Here is a 7,010-nt window from a genome sequence, read left to right as displayed (position 1 = left end):
CTGGCTGGCTGGCTGGCTGGCTGGCCCGACTGGCTCTGCCGTTCAGCTTCAAAGACCCGCCTGCAGGCATAGTTTCTAATATTGTCTCAGAGTCTGTTTTTCACAGAAGTACTGATGCATGACTGGCCTGAAAGAAACAGAGGAGAAACATCAAAAGTACTTTTGAAGTGTGTGAGGCTTGGTCAGACCACTGCTAAATGTTTCCACCTGAGTCCTGATTAGTATATAGAACAACCTCTGGTATTGTTGCTTCATCCTGATAAATATTCAAAGATAAACATCCCGATCATGCTTTTTTTATACGTAGACAGACAGGATAAAAATGGCTGCAGAGAAGGTAAAAGGGGCAAGATGAGCAGCTACATTTGTCTGTGTGACACTCATGTCAGGGTTAGTTATATAGAGCTATATCAGTCAGTAGAGGTTTACTCAAATTCAATCACTGGGTTTACAAACATTATACAATCCCCTGGCTGCTTGTTGCAAGCAGCCAGGGATGGAAGAAGTTTTTTTTTTTTTTTTTTAAATAAAGACAATAACAGAAGTTTTCCAGCATTTATTCCTTAAGCAGTCATTGAAATGTTGTGTCCTTACTTTTTGGATGTATACTTAAAATTACATCCTTTATCATTCCTTCCTTATGCCCTTTTTCTGTTTTCTATTGCACTTTTCTTCTTTCCAACATCCCTTCATTCCCTTTATTGCTTACTAAGTGTTTACTGCCTTTGCTTTCTAGAATCATTATTTCTTCCTTCCTTCCTTCCTTCCTTCCTTCCTTCCTTCCTTCCTACATTGTGTACAACCTCCTTACACTCCAGCCGTCTTTACTTACTTACCTATTGAAAGCCTACTTTCTTCAGGGACATCTGCTACAGTATAACCTCACTGTTCACTTTTGTGGTATTTAAACAGACTTAAAGTATGGCCCTTTTTGCATTAGAACCCTATTACCCTCAGAGAGAATAAGATGTGAGAGCCAGGGCTGCACACTGGGAAATGCCTGGTCTGTCACGCTCTGCCTGACTTCCGTCGTTTATCCCCCTTAGTCCTCACCATGTTGTTTTTTTGACTGTCACTTTAGATTGGCCTCACAGTACAGTAAGCCTCTGCTCATATCTAATTGGAGAGACTAGAGACCCATCTTGAGCCCTGTGGTGTCTCTGAATGTGGCCACTCAAGCACTCAGAAACTCATTAAAATTGCAAACGCAGCCCTTTCCTGAGCCTGACATTTTTGTATCAAGTATCCCTGATGACTTTTATAAACATAGCCAACCTGATGAAACGTGCTGATTTTCACTGTTTAAAATACACTTGTTCCATTTACAGGAACTCATTTATGTTATCATAAAACATGAGGGAGAAATGGCTTAACACTCCAGTAAGGTTATACTCATGATACCAAGTGGAGAATCCAAACTGGGATATTACGGCCATTTTAGCTTTTTGTTTTAACATTATTAATAATAATTCAACTTTGTTTATCTCACACTGGAGAAATTTAACTCTGCATTTAACCCATCCCCTTGGGGAGCAGTGGGCTGCCATTGTATGGCGCCAGGAGTCTTGCTCAGAGAGCCAGAGAGGCCGTCTGTGGGAGCAGGGCTTGAACTCAGAACCTCTGGGACCCAAGTGCCATGCCCTAACCACTAGGCCACCAGTCCTCTCAATATCAGGCCTAATTTAAAACCTGGAATTAATTATGTGAATTAATTTAGATAAATTTAGCCGTAATATTATTGTTAATAGCAAACTAGTACTAGAGGAGTAGCAGTGGAGACAGTTATTGTTTGTGTCAATAAAACATGCCCAGCTTTAATATGCATAGTTTTCTTTTGAGGAGATATCTACCACATTTAATTACATGGTAGAAACCAGGTCTTTTTTTTTTAAATCATGCTCAGAAAAAAAGACATCTGGTCTTTTAGGATGATTATACATACCTATTTAATAAATTAGAGTATCATAGAAAAATGTATTTGTTTAATTCACTTATTTCACTAAGTAAAACACATCATACATTATCACACCCAGGCTGGTGTCTTCTGGTCATTATTATAACGAGCAAAAGACATTTACTGCAAAATGTATCAACATTCCTTTCATTTGTAACATTCCATTCAATAATCCGTCCTCTAAATCACCAATGTCTTAGTCAAGTTTTTATTCTCCTTTCAAACTTATATATTATTGCGGTGTATTCCTGGTTCCTGAACCAATCATAAGAGAGTTCCCAGGGTTACAAAAAAGTGCAAAATATGTTTTTTAAAGTTCAAAAAAGAGCAGCAGCCTTTGATAAACATAGAAACCAGCAAGAAAACTGGATCAGACATACTCTTAACATTACCCAGGAAGTATTTCCACATCAACTTAGTGTGCCTGAATCATCTTCATTCGTCAGTTTTCATTTGAATGCACTCTGTGGTGTATAACAATTTCGTCATGACACAGGACAGAGGACAGAGGACACAGTTTTCAGGCAAGATAGACAGTGGGATTACTCAAAAAGCGTTTATTTAAAAACAGCAAATCAGAGTAGCAGTGGCTAGGGCATCTAAGACTGGAACCTCTGGTTTACCAGTTCAGTCCATGCCCAGAGAAAGAGGTGGGCTGCCAACAAGATGAGGAGGGCGCTGCCCAGAGTGTCCCGGAGTATGCAGCCCTGGAGAACATGTAGGCGTCCCCAGCCAGGTCAGGCAAACAGATGAGAACAGGCAGGCTCAGAGGTCCAGGAGTCCATAGACAGTTCAGGCAAACCGTTCAGATGGGGACAGGTAAGCCCAGTGGTTGAGAGGCAGAACAGGTCAGGATAAGGAAATCAGAAACACTAAGGTACGCTAAATACCTTCTCACCACTGGCACCTCAGAACCGGAATATCAGCCCATGATGACTGGATACAAGCCCCTTAAATAGAGAGAGGAGCAGGTGGATAAAATGAGCAGTGATTGGAAACCTGGCAGAGTTATACAGGTGAATGAAATGAATAATTAAGCCAGTCATCAGCTCCAAGATCATGACAGTTTTTTTTCCTCACAGCAAATGTGTTTATATGTTACATCTCACTAATATTAAAAAAACTGGATATTTGATTTGAAATGTGGGCTTTCTGAAAGTATGTTTAACACCTGCCTACATTTTCTTAATCTAAGAAAAGACCTTATCAGAATAAATGTCTTGATTTAGTTAGAGTATTTTACATAGCTTGTGAGGGATGTTTTTTATTTTTCAAATGTAAGCTTACTTAATCGGTGATCTGCTGGTGATCAACATGTTCCTTGGCTTGATCTCACAAAGTGATGGGTGGACATTACCCTTCAGGATTTACCACAAGAGCCCAGAGTGCATAATTTAATCCATTGGCTCATGATTATCACAATATACCATGCTTGATTTCTTTTTTCAGAAATACTGTGGTAATTTTATATGAGAAGTAATAAGATACTCATTTCAAAAGGTTCCACTTTTCTCTATTCCAAAAGTCTTGAGGAATATTAAACATGAGGACTTTGTGTTGTGTTTGACAGCATTTGGTTTTGTGGCGGAAAGCTCCCATTCATCAATCCATACCCCAGTTTTCTTCTCATTATAGCAACATAAGCTTTATCCTTAACTACATAACGTTTTTGAAATGTTGATCTTGGTTCTTTTATGACCTCCTGGATTAGTCGATAAACTCTTGGATTCGTTTTGGTAGGTCATTCACTATTAGGAGGGTTCCATCTTTTACCAGAGCCATAAAGCCCCAGAAATGCATTTGTAACCTTTCCTAGTCACTGACTTTGTTCTTATTAGTTCTGTAATTTCAGTAGATTTTAAAGATCATCTTGTTCAGTTTATTTTACTTATTGTTTCTACAGCTTTGGCACAAACTGAGCCTTAATGAAGTACTGAGATTTAGCCAAAAGATTCATTAAAATAGTTAATTCATGATTTAAGGGGAGCAGTAGTTACACTGTCTTATATGGTGAGCTTGGTTTCGGTAGCCCACAGTTCACATATGGGCTTTGCTTCTGCCTAAAGCATTTTATCTCTATTAGTTTTGTTCATCCAAAAACAGAGAATCATGTTTATGTTTTGTATCTGGAAGTGGACTTAAATCAGCTTCTTGGTTGTTGTTTTTTTTGAAGCTCTTAAGGATGCACCCAGCATATAAAGACAAACACTTATGCGCATCACTCAAACAAAAGGAGAATCTTAGTAGGGGCTCTCAGCACGTTTGTCACTCTGGCAGCGAAGCCTCCCATTCTGAGGATTGATGGCCTGTTTTTTTGCACAGGAGCTGCATGTCTCCCTGCATTTGCTGCCTAGTAACTGTCAGATCCGGACTGCGATTTATGCAAATTGGCAGGCAAGGCCTTGTGGGTCAGCCGTGATACGTGGTAAGACAATCATTGCAATAGTGTTCAAAGACAAGTCAACACTAACAGTCATCCTGCATATCCAACAAGGTCTGACTGCCAGTTGAGATACAATGAGATTGAAATGGTGTTAGTGTTAGAAACCAAGACAAAACTAACTTGTCATAAAGATTGAAATATAATGCCATAAATATAGTGCTATTTTGATTACTATAAGATCTCACAGGTGCAGTAATACAGTACATTGTCTTTTATTGATTATGACAAAAGCTATTAAATTATGAAACAAATAAACAGCAAATATGAATTACTATTTTATAAATATACATTATTTATTATGTACTAGGTCACAATGGTTAACTGAATTCAACATCTAGAATCAGTGTGAACATTTTCCACTGGGAAGAGGGATGTCTGCACATCAATTCAGTTTATAGCGCAAATTCACAGCCCATGTCATTTTAAGGCCTTTTGCATTCAGTCATATCATACAGATATATTCCAAGACAGGTTCATACAACACATTCCAACAGATTCCTGTTTTCAAAAAAGTTGTAGTGAGATTCAGTATATTTTTCCAATAGGGGGTTTTCAGGTGACGTCACACTCACGTGACTACTCAGCGCGTCCGCCATATTGGGTGGCAGTCGTTTCGCACCGTTGACCCTGCATTGTATGACGCCTTAGGCAGTATTGACAGTGAAAAATGGTGAAAACGTGTGTAATTGTTGGTTGCACGGCCCGTGGAGGTGGAGATTAACGCTCTTTCTATCGCATACCAGCCGTAATCATGAATCAATGTGAAAAAACAAAACAGCTATCTGAACAACGCCGTCACCTATGGCTGACACGGATATCCAGGTCCGATTTGGACGGTGTTAAGCTGGAATACGCCAGAGTCTGCAGTGCTCACTTTGTCACAGGTAATTAACTGTCAAGCATTTAAAACATGTAAGAATATATTAATAATAGGGCTTGGGCGTCATGACGTATTACTTTCCGTGGCCGCAATGTTGACTGCCTCCGCCGCCGCTACTCAGACTACTGCCTATGACTACCGCGTAATGGACTCCCTCTCTCAGCCGTGTTTTAATTTGATTAATTTCACCTTAACTTGAAAAGGCTCAAATATGTGAGAAACCCGGAGGGTTTAGGGAGGTTTGGCAATTAACGTTACTAACCAAACCTTTGAAACACATAGCAGCTAGTTAAAAGTACATTACATGCCTGAGTGGTTGTTAGCACTAACGGTTAGCACTGTTTGCTGGCTTTATGAGCTGCAGCTCCTGAACCCATCCATACGTAAACTGCACATGAGACTCCAAGGACTTGTAGCTTTGGAACTGTTCTGAAGTATAGGCGCTCACACCACAATGGACTGTGGGAGCCGTCCTACCCCGACAGAATTTGCAGTCTACACTTCATCTCTGGTAAATACAACTTAATTTTGCACTGGTTATTGTTCTGCTTAAATAATTAAAGCCGCGAGCGGCGTCGATCGGCCCTGCAGCCAAACGCATTCGCGCACCGCCGGCCGTTAGCCACCTAGCATAGCGAGCCCTGCGTCGGATTGTTTACATTTTTACCATCTTATTAAAACTCACCCGTCCACGTATGATGGCAATTTCCTTCATGTACATCACTTCGACATCTCGTACCCAACCAGATGTGAACTGGTTGTGAGCCTCTAGACCCTTGTACGCTCTCATTTCCTCAAGAGTGTGCAGAGGGTTTTCACTGAACACCAGGTAATGAACTATGTCGCCGTGCTCTACATTTGGCCAATCATCTGGATTAGTGCTAAACAAGGCACCGTGGAGGGCATAGGGGTCCATTTGGTCTATCACGGAACATTTCCTCAGATATGTTCCATGATCTGGTGGCTCTAGCGTGCTGGCGTACTTATCCATTCGCGACATGATATATATGATATACGATAATATGCCACCCAAGATGGCGGACCGGAAGCTGGCCAGTGACGTCACTGAAAACCCCCTATTGGTGAAAAAGTTTTCAATCTAACGTAATTTTGCCGATTGCATTAGGTCACTACATGCATTCACTCCTCTTGGATGAGGATGTCAGAAGACAGTACTGCATTGTATATGTATTGCAGAAATCTCTCATACCCAGCATGTGTGTAGTAAGGGGAAAGAAAAACTCCCCTTTGAGAGGAAGAAACCTGCAAAACCAGGATCGATGAGTGGCCTTTTATTCCAGCTGACAACGGTTTGAGAAAACAGAGCACACACAAAAAGAAAACAGAAGCGCTGATTAAGCAGTAGTTTCTATGCCAAAGAAAAATGTAAAAGGTTAATTGTTATAGTAGGTCCTTTACTGGCTTTATCTATGAGAGAGAAACGACTAAGCAGGTGAGCTCTGAGCCAGTTTTTTGAGGATAAAAGTCAGCACATTCAGTAAGTTGTGGTCAAAGCTCAATCAGTAGTTATCAGAAACAGTGTTGCTTCCATTTAAGCTGCTTGCAGCTCAGCTACAGTCTGCACTATGATGCCATTTCTTTAGGTCATAATTTACACTGCGTGCGATCTGATCTGCTCAGCTGCCAAGCCTGGAGGTGCTCAGAGAAGCATGCACAGATCCACAATAAAAGAAAAAAATCAATGTGATAGTCAGACCAAAACAACTGGAATG

Source organism: Cyprinodon variegatus, unplaced genomic scaffold (assembly GCF_000732505.1).
Source record: "Cyprinodon variegatus isolate N-32 unplaced genomic scaffold, C_variegatus-1.0 Scaffold1, whole genome shotgun sequence".
Classification (NCBI taxonomy): Eukaryota; Metazoa; Chordata; class Actinopteri; order Cyprinodontiformes; family Cyprinodontidae; genus Cyprinodon; species Cyprinodon variegatus.
Note: the sequence above shows the minus strand (reverse complement) of the source record.